The 15075-nt window shown below is 48.3% G+C and overlaps 1 protein-coding gene across 1 annotated transcript in view; it reads right to left on the bottom strand.

The window, feature by feature from the left end:
• DYRK1A (dual specificity tyrosine phosphorylation regulated kinase 1A) overlaps nucleotides 1–14684 on the bottom strand; it is a 96127-nt gene extending 81443 nt beyond the window's left edge. Inside the window, 1 exon segment of the mRNA XM_063180641.1 lies at nucleotides 14581–14684. The gene's annotated coding sequence lies outside the window, so the exon portion shown is untranslated.
• Nucleotides 14685–15075: the final 391 nt, after the last annotated feature.

Below are 15075 nucleotides of genomic sequence, written 5' to 3'. Positions count from 1 at the left end.
GGGGCTTGTGTGGAACAGAAACATTCTTTGTAGGGCAGGAAGAAGAAAACAAAGCATCTTCACAATTCAGCAGGTCCTGCTCACAGCTTACACAGTGAAAATACCTTTTCTTACAAGTTAACTTTGGGAACTTCAATTCATTTTTCAGTTGGTCCAGAAAGGAAAAAGGAAAAACAGGAAAAACACATTTTGTGTGTGCACGCCTGTCTTAAGGCAATACAGAAGTGAAAATTCCAAAGTCAATGAGACAGACACAAAACCTGTGTGTTGCATTGGTTTGTGGTATTGTTTTGGGGGGAATGCACAGAAAATAAAAAACTTGGGGTTTCTTAAGAGGTTTTAGTGTTTAAAATGGGGATTTTTTTTTTCATATTGGGGAAGAGAAAGGAGAAAGAACAAACAAGTGAGCAAATGACAATAAGAGAGAACTGGTAGAAAAGGGGCACAAGCAGAAGTTAGAAAATAGTGAAAAAGGGGAGGGAAAGAAGAAGAGGAGGGACAAGAGAGCAAGAGGAGCAGCAGCAGGGGGCAGGGAGGATTCCCAAGGCCAGGCTGTGCTGGGGGGCACACCAGGGCAGGGGCTGAGACAGCCAAGTCACAGAGGCAGAGCAGGAGGGCACAGAACGCCCGAGGGGCGGCACAATTCCCGGGCACGGCGCTCTGCAGCAGTGCCAGCCCTGCCCTGCTGCCCGCCCACAGAGCCCAGCCCATCCCACCGGCCCTGTAACCCGATTCCCACCCGCACACCCGGCGGTAAAAATACAAAATTCTCCATTTCAGCCAGCTCGCCCTGACCCACGGCCGGGCTGGCAAACACTGGGCAGCCCCAGGCGGGTGGCACAGCCCCGGGGAGGAGCTGCCCGAGGGTCACTGCCTGCCAAGGGCTCTGCCCTGGAAAACCCGTCCCGTTCCCGGCTGGTTCTGAGGGCCTGGCAAGGCTCGGGGTGGCCTTGGGCAGCCCGCGCTCCAAAGGACGAGAAGAGGCTTCAGGTTTTTTCTCGGTCTTCAGTGTTTATTAGTTATTTATCTAAAAGATTTTCTCTCGGCCCGACAGAGGTCTGCTCAGCAGCCAGCCATGAGCACACTGAGAGCCCCCGGGGCGGTCACTTATCTTTATACTCAAAATTACGTATACAATATTTACCTATTTCCCCAATACCTTTTACCCTTATTGATCAGTGCACCTCTAGTAATAACCAATCCCAAAGTGCCACCACCACCACAGAAGATGGAGGCCAAGAAGAAGAAGGACAGGACGCGCCCCAATTCCTCCATCTTACTTCTCTAGACCCTGTACCGAAATCCTAAACCCTGTGTCTCACACTCTAATTAACCCATCCCTTCACCATTCACCCAGTGAGATCCTCCCATCCTCATACAGGTGTCGTCTCCTGTGCAGGATCAAAGTCCAGCCACCAGACACTTCTGGCAACGTTCCAGGAGCTCCGAGCCCCCCAAGGGTGGTCTGGGTGACTCTGAACGTCAGTCCTGATGTGCTCAGATCCTACAAAAACCCTTCCAACAATTTCCCTCCAAGAGTTCCCACGCTCTGCACCCTGTGCAGGAACTTCCCACCGAGCCTTCACCAGGTATGGACAGCTCCAAAAAGAATCCATCATTTACAAAGCCTTCAATGACCAAAACACGTGGCTCTCCTTCAGGTGAACTGGCTGCCAATCACCCCCAGGTTTTGATTCTCTCCTGCTTGCCAACACTTGTACCATCGGCAGGTGAATGCTGGCCCTCAGCCCTCACAGATGAAACACAATCCCAGTTCTTTCTTTTCATCTTTATGCTTCTTTTGTATCAATTATTCCAATTGGAACAGGTACAGGTTTAGGGAGCAAGGTCATTTCCACCAGCCCCAGGAAAGCATGGACAGATCTGGGTGGGTGGAAGGAAAAAAGGGGAGAAAATCGATATTTTTTGTGTTTTTCTCTGAATTTGCTGCTCTTGCTCTCATCCTCTCAGCACTGGAATGAGGCACCAGCCCATGGCCTCATCTCAATCCAGAACACTGATCTGGATAAAACAGAGATCAGGAATTCTGTCTGAATTCCCCCCAAATTTAAGAGGGCGCAGCCACACAAGACCAACAATCCCAGCCTTTATTCCCCAGCTCCAGCTGCTCCCCTCCCCTGCCAGCAGCACCAGCAGCAGTCTCAGGGCTCTGTCACAAGTCTGGGCAGCTGAAACCAGAACTCTTTATTTCTAAAGAGTTTTATTTAACACATTTAGCCAGCTTTCCCCCTAAAATGCAAGCACAGAAGAAGGTGGGGCACACACTGGCACAGGTAACTCTGCTCCCCAGGCTGGTCACTGCCAAGGCTCAGAGCTCAGCCCTGCCAGGGGAGTTGGAGCTTTTGGAGTGCTGAGATGGAGCTGGGGATGTCCCATCCCTGAGGTGCCCAGGCCAGGCTGGATGGGGCATGGAACAGCCTGGGAAATGTCCCTGCCAGGGCAGGGGGGAAGGAGACAATCCTGACAGTCCTCAAACCCAAACCATCCCAGGATTCCCTGTCCCCATCACACAAAGTGGGCAAAGCCCTAAATGCCTCCTTCCCCTTCCATACAAAAGTTGTATAAATGCCATTTCCATTGAAATTCTCATTACACAGATGCTTCTCATGTGCACACAGACAACAACCCACCCAGTCAATCCACCTAACCCAAAATGACACCATTTCCTGAAATTCCTCATCACTTTCCCCAAAATTCAGATATGAGGATCAAATGGAGGCTGCAAATTAATAATCAGCCTTTTTTTAAGACAAATTCTGTTTGGGGAAAACGAGTTCAAACCCCAATTCCCCCAAATTTCCAAGCAAATCCTACATTCCTTGAGCAGACCTCTATGTGGATGTGCTTCCCCTTCCATACAAAAGTTGTATAAATGTCATTTCCATTGAAATTCTCATTTATTCATGGCACAGATGAGGAGAGCACACAGATAACAACCCACCCATTCAATCCAGCTACCCCAAAATGATACAATTTCCTGAAATTCCTCATCACTTTCCCCAAAATTCAGATATGAGGATCAAATGGGAAAAGAGGTTGCAAATTAAAAATCAGCATTTTTTAAGACAAACTCTGAGAAAAACAAGTTCAAACCCTAATTCCCTGAAATTTCCAAGCAAATCCTAAATTCCTTGAGCAGACCTCTATGTGGATGTGCTTCCCCTTCCATACAAAAGTTGTATAAATGTCATTTCCATTGAAATTCTCATTTATTCATGGTACAGATGAGGAGAGCACACAGACAACAACTCACCCCAAAATGACACCATTTCCTGAAATACCCCATCACTTTCCCCAAAATTCAGGTATGAGGATCAAACGGGAGAAGAGGTTAAAAAATGCTGATTTTGAATTTGCAAAGACAAATTCTGTTTGGGGAAAACGAGTTCAAATCCTAATTCCTTCAAATTTCCAAGCAAACCCTAAATTCCTTGAGCAGACCTCTATGTGGATATGCTTCCCCTTCCATACAAAAGTTGAATAATGCCATTTCCATTGAAATTCTCATTTATTCATGGCACAGATCTTTCTCATGTCCACCAAGAGGAGAGCACACAGACAACACCCCACCCAGTCAATCCAGCTAACCCAAAATGATACAATTTCCTGAAATACCCCATCAATATCCCCAAAATTGAGATATGAAGATCAAATGGGAAAAGAGGCTGCAAATTAAAAATCAGCACTTTTTAAAGACCAACTCTGTTTGGGAAAAACGAGTTCAAACCCTAATTCCCCCAAATTTCCAAGCAAATCCTACATTCCTTGAGCAGACCTCTATGTGGATGTGCTTCCCCTTCCATACAAAAGTTGTATAAATGTCATTTCCATTGAAATTCTCATTACACAGATGCTTCTCAGGTGCACACAGACAACACCCCACCCAGTCAATCCAGCTAACCCAAAATGACACCATTTCCTGAAATACCCCATCACTTTCCCCAAAATTGAGGTATGAGGATCAAATGACAAAAGAGGCTGCAAATTAAAAATCAGCACTTTTTAAAGACCAACTCTGTTTGGGAAAAACGAGTTCAAACTCTAATTTCCCCAAATTTCCAAGCAAATCCTACATTCCTTGAGCAGACCTCTGTGTGGATGTGCTGAGTCACTCTCCAGCCTTAAGAGGCTGCTTTTTCAACTTACAGAGCACTCAGAATACAAACTCCAGGCAAATGAAACTGCAAATGCACAGAGCATCCTGCTATTAAAGCACCAGACACAGAAATCCTTCACTCAGCTCCACCCCCTGCCTCACCCCGGGACTCTGGGCACTCACAGGGCACCCAGGGAAATGTGAAAATACAGAAAAATATGAAAAGTTTTAAATGGAAAGAGTTAGAAAGTACTGGAATGGTTTGCCTGGGGAGTCCCCATGCCTGGGTGTGTTTAACAAAGCCTGGATGGGCACTGGGGGCCAGGGTTCAGTTGGGGCTGGGCTGGACTCGATGGCCTTGGAGGTCTCTCCCAACCCAGGGATTCTGGGAATTCTGGGAATTCTGTGAATTCTGTGAATTCTGGGGATTGCTCTGCACAACTCCCTGACATGAGGGCACTGAGGGGAGGTTGGGCTCTGCTGTTGTGTCCCAAAGGAAAGGAGGAGAGGAAATGGCCTCAAATTTAGGAAGGGCCTTGGGACACTGAGCACATCCAGAGGGGACAACGAGGCTGGAGAGGGGCTGGGAACACAAACCCTGTGAGGAAGCCCTGAGGGAGCTGGGGGTGCTCGGCCTGCAGAAAAGGAGACTCAGGGCTGCCCCCATCACTCTGCACAGCTCCTGAAAGGTGCCTGTGCTCACCTGGGGCTGGGCTCTGTCTGCAGCAGCACTGACACACCCAGAGCACACAGCCTCGAGCTGCACCAGGGGAAACACAGGGTGGAGAGCAGGGAAAAGGTTTTTGCAGCGAGGGTGAGAAAGTTCTGGAATGGCTGCCCGGGGAGGGGGTGGAGTCCCCATGCCTGGGTGTGTTTAACAAAGCCTGGATGTGGCACTGGGGGCCAGGGTTCAGCTGGGGCTGGGCTGGACTCGATGGTCTTGGAGGTCTCTTCCAACCCAGGGATTCTGGGATTCTGGGACTCTGGGCACTCCCAGGTGATTTTGGGCACTCCCAGGTGATTTTGGGCACTCCCAGGTGATTTTGGGCACTCCCAGGTGATTTTGGGCACTCCCAGGTGACTCTGGGCCATCACTTCACCCTCTGGCTCTCACTCCCTGCTGTAGAGCAGCTCAGGGAGTTCTTTATCTCATGGACAGCACACAAAGCTCTACAAGACACCAAAAATCCCTGAATTTCCTCTCTTCATCCCTAAAAGCAGGAGCTCAGTGCCTTAGGTCAGGCTGGCAATGGGATACAGAAAGTTTGGCTGGATGGGGTGTTTTTATGTTAGATCCCAATCACTGAAAAACTTTTCCATGGGATGCTGGAAAAATCCATTGGAATTTACCTGATTCAGGTACTAAAATGTGGCATGAGAAATCCCAAACCTAAAACCAAGTGCAGGGTCTGGACAGTGATTAATTACTAAATTACACTTTAAAATTTAAATTTATGTATTTACTACATGATAAAAGATAGTTCAGAGCACCACAAACAAGAGATGAGTCTCACATTTTTGTGGGTGCTTGACTTAGTTTGGGGATTTTTATGGAAATAAAAATAAAGTCAAGTGTAAGTGCACAGAGACAAGACTGAAATGGTGGAGGCAGACCATGTCCCAACCTAAGGAACACAATCCAGACCTGGTTTCTCATTTCCATCAAGGAGTTTGTGTGTTTGGCACTGTCAGGTTGGGGCTCAGAAGTTTCAGACCACTCATCATGACCAACACAAAACTCAGAAATTGCATTCTGGGCCCACTCTGAGATTGCTAAAAATGAATCTCAAACTTCAGCCTCACCTCAAACCACAGTCCTCAGATTCTTTGGTTTCATGCAAACAAAAATCATGCAAAGATGAAAATTAAGATTTGTTTTTTAAAGTTGCAGTGGTCCAGAGGAATAAATAGCAAAGCAGCTAAAGAAATCTGTATCAGAAAATACCAAGGGACTTCTTTTCAAATATGGAAATCTGAACATCAAATTCTTCACCCCATATTCAAAGCCTTGTATAGAAATAATCACAAGTTCTCACATTTCAATAAATTAAGGTAGGACCCAAAATCTTAACAAAAGAGTGAGGCCAACACTTACAAAATACTGGTTTATACTGTGTAGGCCCAGGAATAAACTTCTGAGGTAGGAAAAATAGTGATAAATATTTCAAAAATGAGGAATGACATAAGGAAGGTCAGTTGAGTCCACCCTCTGTCTTTGCAGACTTTGCAAATACACATTAAAGGACAACAAATATGAGCTTAGGAAATCTGTCACACACACAAAAAATTATTGACTGATCTCAATCAAAACATGTTCCTGATTTAAAAAAATTAAATAAATAAATTAAGAAGTGGAAGTTATTACACTGCACAGAAAAGGGGGAATAAAAGAAAGCAAAAAAAAAAAAAAAACCCCAAACAAACCAGCCCAAGACAGAAAACCTCAGCATGTGAGCCCACCATGAACAACTCCAAAGTGGCCTTTCCTTATTGCCAGATTGTAAAAATGCCTGAGATTGGGGTTTGTGCTGTGGAATCAAAGCCCAGAGGTCACTGCTCAGCTCTTTGGTGCTCCCAACCAGAAGGAGCCACAGAAAATGTCCCTTTGTCACCCCAGGACATCCCTTCCTCCACACACCACACCCTGTGCACTCCATATTTTCCATTTCAGCTAAACTCAAACAGGTTTTTCAATAAATTTCTTTCATTTAAAGTTTTGCAGGAGGGGGTGATTTCAAGGTGGATCAGTGGAACTTTGTGAACTGTGAGCAGAAGTTGTTTTCTCATTTCTTGAAATAACTGGGTGCTGATGAAGAGCACCCAGCAGAAAACCAGAATGAAATACTCACTTTCTGCAGGTGGAACACAACCATTATACAATGGTTACACAACTCTTTCTTTGCATAATAAGAAGAGAAAAAAGTGGGGTTTTTAAAGCAGCCCTCAGAAGGGAGAACTTGATAACACCACAGCTTGGCCAACTGGTTTTCCTTGCTTTATTGGCTTCTGCAATAAGTGAAATGGAAATATTCTAGCAAAAACTTGGGTTTGGGGGTGCTGTGTGGCAGAAATCAAGTAAATGGGCAATGGGCAGAACCTTTAAAGTCACTTGTAGAAATCTGTGTCCAATTCTAATAGGAGAAAATGCATTTATGATTGGAGAAAAGAATTTATGATGGGAGAAAAGAATTTATGATGGGAGAAAAGCATTTGCAATGGGAGAAAAGCATTTGCAATGGGAGAAAAGCATTTCTGGTGCCCACCCCACAGAACAAACTCCCCAGGACTCAGCCTGAGCCCCAGAGGTGCCAGCAGCACCAAGGAAGGCAGAGCAGGGCCTGTGCTCCATCTGTCCCCACCTGTGCTCCTGCATTTCTCAGGGTTTCAACTCTGAGCTCATGAAGTTTTAAAAGGTTTTAAAAGGTCCCTGCTGTGAACGTGACCCTGGTTAACTGAACCCCTCAGAGATGCAGAAATGAATCTGGGATGGGTCAGGGACTGCAGGGCTCCCATGGACACTGCAATGGTGGAAAACAGTGAGAACATCCCCAGACCAACCCTCCTGAGGGGCCACACCACAGAAAGGATTCCCATCCTCACCTCCAGATGATGTTTTACACCTTCTATCATTAAGCTTTTGTAGAGCAGATTATCAAATCACAATAATTAGCAGAACTCACAACGTTTTATTTCCAGCAGGAAAGCCAAACCACAAACACAGGGATTTCCCCAGGGCTGTCCCAGAAATTCTGTGGACAGGGACCTCCAAGTGAGGAAATGTGACACAGAAACAAACACTCCATGCTGTAAACACAAACCAACCCAGAAATCACATCCCAAGAAGGGTTTCTGATTCATACAACACAAACTCAAGCAATTCTCAATTGTCCTTACAGGAACTTCACCTGTACAACTCATCTCTTACACTCCTTTCACTCAGACTTCACTGACTCATTTGTGATGCTGTCTCTGCTATAGTTCACAAAACACATCAATTCACTTTGAATTTCAGCTTTATAATTAAGCTTTACAATTAATAAATGTATACTAAGCCTCTTAAAAATAATAAACCACTACAGAAAGTTTGAGGAGCTACAAGAGCCATTGCAAGAGAAGCTGCAGTGACTGGGTTATCACTGCCCAGAGCTGCACCCACTCCTGCCTCTGATTTTGGGGCACAGCCAGGAAAGTTTGGAGCCTTTGGATGGAGCCTGACTTCAGCAAAATTTTAAAAATGTTGTTGGGGACAGAAACAAGGGGACCCATGGCAAGTGACAAGACAGGGAGCTGAGGGGGACAGACCCAGAGGGACCAGGGCAGGCTGGAGAGGGGGGGCTGGGAGAGCCCCAAGGAGCTCAGCAAGGCCAGGCTGGCTGGGGATGGATGGAGAGCAGCCCTGGGAGGAGATCGGGGTGCTGGCTGGTGAGAAGCTCAGTGTGTTCCACTCAGAACTTGCCCTGGTCTGGGACAGGGATTGGGATTGTGTCCCTGTGCCCCTCAGGAGATTCCCCAGCTGCAGAGCTGCCCCAGCCAGGGAGGAGCTGGAGCTGCTGCAGAGCCCAGAGGAGGCTCCAGGATGGGCAGAGGATGGAGCAGCTCTGCTGGCAGGAAAGGCTGGCACAGCTGGCATTGTTCACCTGCACAGGAGAAGCTTTGGGCTGAGCTCAGGGTGGCCTTGCAGGGCCTGGAGGAGCCCCAGGAAAGCTGGAGACAATTGCCAGGGCATGCAGGGACAGCACACAGGGAATGGCTCCACACTGAAAAATTACAGGTTTAGGTCAGATATTAGGAACAATTTCCTCCCTGGCAGGGTGGGCAGGGCTGGGATGGAATTCCATCCCTGGATCCCTGGCAGTGCCCAAGGCCAGGTTGGACACTGGGCTGGGAGGGGACAGTGGGAGGTGTCCCTGCCCTGGGTGATTCTCAGGTCCCTTCCATGCCTAATTAAGGTTTGCATCTCCTTCCTCTCCCTAGCAGATTCCTATAAAAATCCCTGTTGTATCCCTGGTCCAGAGCTCTCCCACTGTTGTGTTTTCACCCCAGGCCCAGTTCATGAACTAAAATTAAACCTTTCCACATGGAGTTAAAGTGGAAGGTAAAAACAAAACTGACAGACTGATTGACCAGAAATATCCCAATTTCAGCTTAAACCAGAGAAAATATTCCTTTCCATACAAAAAAAAGGAGGGAAAGCACACAGGGAATGGCTCCACACTGAAAAATTACAGGTTTAGATCAGATAATTAGGAAAAATTTCCCCCTGTGAGTGTGGGCAGGGCTGGGATGGAATTGCACCCCTGGATCCCTGGCAGTGCCCAAGGCCAGGCTGGACACTGGGCTGGGAGGGGACAGTGGGAGGTGTCCCCATGGCAGGGGTGGCACTTTAATGTCCCTTCCACCCCAAACCATCCTGAGATTCCATGAAAAATGTGATTTTGTTGGGAACACAGAGATCCATACTTGCAATCATACACACAGCCAGCATTTGCAGGAATGCTCCTGCACAGGCCCTGCCACAACAATCTCAGTTTCTGAAGGAACACTGTGACATTGACACAAAGTCACCCCAAGTACAAGAGCACAGAATTCTGAGCTGAGGAACATCTCAGGATGGTGAAAAATGTGCATTGAGCTGTTATTCCACAGCCCTGCCCCAGTGTTTGTGGTATTTATGAGTAACTTCTATAGCAGTGCAAACTCCCAAGATCTTGTAACATTAACAAAGAAATCAATGTGTTCCCAACACTAACTCTGGCACAGCACTGCATTAATGCCTAATTATCCACAAGTTGGAAAGAATAACAATAAAGAAGGCAGAATCATGATCCTGGAAAGTTACTGAGCTTCCAGTATCAGTCAGATGTTGAAAGAGTGGATGGGAACTGATTTGTGTGTGAGCACACACCCTCCATGTATTTCACGTGTGAGTCCTGCTCAAAGTGCACTGAAAACTGGAATAAATAAATGTGGTTGGGATACATTGGAATAGCTGTGAGCAGGGACAGCTGCAGCTGCACAGCCAGGGCAGAGATCAGTGTGAGGGAGCCCTCAGTGACCAGGACAGTGCAGAGCTGAGGAAGCACCAACACATTCACTTCCCTGACATTTCTGTCCCCTTTTAACCCTTCCCTGAGTTTTACCTCAAACTGAGAGCAGGGACACAAAGCTGCTCCCTCTGTCCAGGAGATGCTGGGTGTCCCAACAGCAGCACAGAAAATGAGTTATTGGCATTTATGGAGCTCTCAGAAGCACAAACCATGAGCTGAACACACTCAGGGAATGGGGAATTGGAATGAAATGTGTTTGCAGTCAGGAAACCACAAAACCAGTGAACAACAGGTTTTGAGACACTAAGATTTAAAAGTTTCACTGGCAAGTTCAATTTAATTATTAAAATTATTTACTTATGCTTTTGTGAACTAGTCATCCTACTAATTTGATTTTTTCCAGTAACTCAACATAATTCATTCTCATTTTATTCCCATTATTTTTTGAAGGAATGACTCTGCCATCAGAAATCAATTTGTGCATTTCCATCCCTCTCTCATTTCACCATCCAAACAGTTACCAAAAAGAAAGAGGAAACTTTTCAACACAAAGAGGTATTAATGTATTATTAACTATTCCTTTAACTGACTCACAACACAGTCTATTTTTATTTGCCTCTGGGGGGAAGGAAAAAGGGGGGGAAAAGGAATGCTAGGAGGCTTTGGAACTTGATGTAACAGCAACTGAGAGCTTGGTCTCTCCCAGCTGGAACAAAACTGACATTAATGGAGTTAATTTTACTTTCATTTACTCAGTTTCACTTTCAGGTACTTGGTGCTACCCAGAGCTGGAAACTTTGCCTGGAGAATGTTTACAAATAGGTGTCAGCAGTGACAGAAACATTTCCCCGCTGTCCAAAACTCAGAGCTGGGATCTCTTTCAGAGGTTTTATTTGCACACCAGTTTCCCACTGTATGGGTGCAGGCAGAGCTGCTGGGAATTGTCCCCCACATTTCCCTGGCCCTTCAGAGGGAATTCTCCCCAAAAATCCTAAGGACAGAACACCTTGGAGTAAATAAGGAGAGGATAAAGCCAATTCCCCTCGAAGTGAGCCACACCAAGGGTGAGGACACAGCAGAGCCCTGCTCTGAAGGAATGAAATCCCCTGGTACCAGCACAAGCAGCCCAGACATTCCCCAGTCACTCTGGGACAAATGAGAATGAAATGCAGAATGAAATACAGAATTTTACCAAAAGATGATAAAGCAATGGAGATCACTGCAATTCCACTGTTGTGTCACCTTGAAGAGCCAGCCCTGGGGAACTCCACATATGGAGCAAATCTTTGTGGAAGGAAGCATTGCTGATTTCCCAGAGTTTCCCTGGCGTTTGAAGGCATGCAAAGACTACAGCTCCCATAAGCCTCTCCTGAAGGACCCGTGGAGGTGAGGAAGGAAAGGAAGAGCATTCCCAAGGAAAAGGAAGAGCATTCCCCTTCTCCTGATTACTTCTTTCTCCCCTCAGAAGCTCACAAGGAAAGCAGTTGGCTCAGAAAGGTTTTCAGTATTATTTCAAATAATAAAAAATAATAACAAAGAACAAAAAAGAACTCTCCCTGCACAAACATGAGAGTCTGAGGAGCCAGAAAGTTATTACATAATTCTTGTGAAAATGTATTTCTTATCAAGCTCTTTGCAGAGATGAAACTGTAAACTCAACAAATCATGTATTGTGCTCAGTATAAAGACAAAAGCAGCAGTTCTCTGTAAATAATCCCGTTCTACAACAACAGATCTATTTACAAAAGGATTTCAGAAGTTATACAACTCCCATGATATAAAGGTATCAGAAAGTTTTGTACTTTCATGTGGAGAACAGCTCTCCAAATGGCATTCAGCGACCACGGAAAGGCTGAACAGATCCCAGGCTGCAATTCCCGCCCCAAACCACAAACTCACACAGCTCCCAGCCTGCAGCCCCACAGCCAGGCTTGAAGCACCTGAAACGAGCGGCTTTGCAGAGGAACTCCCAAAAGATAATCTAATTATAGCAACAAAAAGCGCTTTTCTTGGTACCAATTGTTTCTAGCCTTCAAATCAGCGCCCAGTTGGGCTGAGCTGAAGCTGTGAAATGCCTGCACGGCAAATAAAAGCTCCGTTTTGCAGTGTTTATTCTCTCCACATACCATCCGAGCAGGCGGTCCGGTTCCAAACACGACTCGGAGAGGTGGCACATGCGAGCACGTCTGTCCCAGCTGAATGTCACTGGAGAAGCCCCACCTGGGCTCGGCTTGCCCGGAGCCCGCCGGGGCTGCGCTGCTTTGTTGGGACCCTCGGGCGCTTTGCACCAGGCTCCGCCGGCCGCCAGGTGCCGAGCCCAGATCCCCCAGCTGGATCCATTCCCGGCGCTTCACACCAGCGAGGGAACCCTGCCCGTAGATCGGCGCTGGAAGGAGAACTCTTGGCTGCCATCAGGTAAAATTATCCTTGTCACTGTCCAGCTGGGGGAGGGGACGCCAATGACAAGTCCCAAATCCAGGCCGGTATCGATGCAGGAACTGTAACACTCGCTGCTCCTGTAACCACCCCACCTGCAGGCCTGGAAACAATATCAAACTCCTGACCTATTGCCCTCCTGGCTTCAGAAAACCCCGCTGGCTCCTCAATTTTGAACGAGATATACTTGTTCAAAGTATATACTCTTCAAATATATATACACTCTTTAAGATATACTTGTTCAAAGATATACTCTTCACCCAAGGAATATTCCAAAGCCGTGAATTAAACTCAATAAGCATCATAAACTTGGATGGAATTTTTAATTCACAGCAGAAAAAATGTAAATTTAACACTTCACACACATATTCTACTTCAGACTGCAAATAAAAAGTCTAGTTCTAAATAATTCATGTAAGCCAAAAACATGAAGCGTAGCCTACAAAAGTATCTATATATACACACACCAAATATATATAGATAATAGTTAACAAATACTAGCTCAGAGTTATTTTCAGTGTTATTATTCTAATTCTATAAAGTATAATTAATTTTCCAAAAATATCCAACCTACAGAGGTTGGGGGAAGGGCGGCATGGAGAAAGAGAGAAACAAGTTTACCAAAACTTTTTAGGGCTACAGATTATTCCAAGGAGGGAGATTAAATTCTGCTTGGTTACAGGCAGAGAATTAAACACTACCAGAAACTAAATGTTTGCTAATTTATCACCAGATATCATCTAAGTGTTCTTCAACTTCACACACCTTTCTTGAGGAAAAGGTAAGGAAAACACCAAGAAGATAAGAAAAAAAAGTTGTTAACTTGTTCAAACCCAGGCCCCCATGAAACTCCATCCACCTCAGTGGGACTGCAAGCACCTCCTGGCAAAAGTTACCAGCACACTCTCATTCGGATTCAACCAGGATGGCTGTCAAAAACACGCCTGTCGATTTATTTTGGAGTCACTTACTCTGCCTTCGTTGATTTTAAATAACAATAAATGTTCATTTCCCCCGATGGTTGTGGGGTAATAGGAGAACTGAGTAACAGCAGCAATCGAGAGACACGATCAAAGAAGCCCTACGTGGTCCTTGGACGGGCTAAACCCAAAACTTCAAAGGCGACTGAGATTCCCAAATTTCTAAATTTCGAATTGCAGCACTTTAAAACGCGTTTTGTGATGCCGCGGCGGCGGGAGGGAACCGTGGCCACTCCAGAGCAGCACCCAGCGCATCCCAGCACAGCTCCGGCTCCCCCGGAACACAAAGCTGAATCCCTGAAAGGCCGCGGCCGGCTACTAAAACATGGAACCAGGGAATCATTCATGACGGAAAAGACCTCCGAGATCATCGAGCCCAACCTTGTCTAGCAGACCACGGCACCGAGAGCCACGTCCAGCCTTTCCCCAAAGAGCTGCGGGGCCGGTGCCTGCAGCGCTCCCCGGGGAGTGCCCGTGTGTCCCTGCCTGTCCCTGTGCCCGTGTGTCCCTGCGTGTCCCTGTGTCTATTCCCAACATCGCTGCTCCCTCCTCCTCCCCACCCCCACCGAAGGGATGACAGGCACCTCGCTCAGGTAACTCTTTCCCCGTCTCCCCTGCACCTTCCCCACCCGCCCCAGCGGCCCCTCGCAGGTGCCGGGGCATCCCAATCCTCCCCTACAACAGGTGATGCTCCAAGTCCTGCCGCCCTCCTCGCCGCCAGCCCGGCCCGAGCCCTCGCACCCGCCCACCGCAGGGCGTTGCGCATAACACCGAGAGGCTCCGGGCGAGCTCCCTTCCTCCATCGCCGCTCCCAAGGCCCGGCAAGGCACAGCCGCGCTCCAAGGGGAAAAAGGCCGCGGGCTGCGGAGGGGCGGGCGGGGATGGATCCCGGCCCTGCCGCCGCTCCCGCTCTAAGATGGCAGCGAAGCGCTGCGGCCCCTCCGCCGCGGGCCCGGGCGAGGCGGCCCCGGCTCGTCCCGCGGTGCGGCGTCTCACTCACCCGTGCGGCGGCTTCTCCCGGGGCGAGGCCTCTCCCTCCGCGGGGCGAGCGCCGGGCGCGTCCTCCCGCTCTTCCCCGGGGGCCTCGGCGGCGGCGGCGCCTCCTCCTCCCTCGGGCCGCGGCTCTGCCCGCGGTGGGAAGGGGAGCCCGGGCGGCCCGGCGGCTCCCCGGCCGGGCTCTGGCTGTTCGCTGCCCTCACAAAATGGCGCGCGGTCCAAACCTGCGCAGCGCCCGGCGGCGGCTCGGCCTCGCCTCGGCTCGGCTGCGATCGGCGGCCTGAGCCCCGGCCGGGAGCGCGGGGACAGCGGCGGGGGGAGCGGGAGGAGCGGGAGGAGGAGGAGGAGAAGGAGGAGGAGGAGGGGATGGGGGGAAGCGCAGCGCCGTACCGAGCCCCCGGGAACTCCTCGCTCCCTCCCTCCCTCCCCCGCCTGCCAGCCGCTACCTCCTCCCCCTCCCTCCCTCCCCGCCCGCTCCTCCTTCCCTCCCTCCCTTCTT

Source organism: Melospiza melodia, chromosome 2, assembly GCF_035770615.1.
Source record: "Melospiza melodia melodia isolate bMelMel2 chromosome 2, bMelMel2.pri, whole genome shotgun sequence".
NCBI lineage: Eukaryota > Metazoa > Chordata > Aves > Passeriformes > Passerellidae > Melospiza > Melospiza melodia.
Note: the sequence above shows the minus strand (reverse complement) of the source record. Positions and strands in the feature narration are given on the sequence as shown.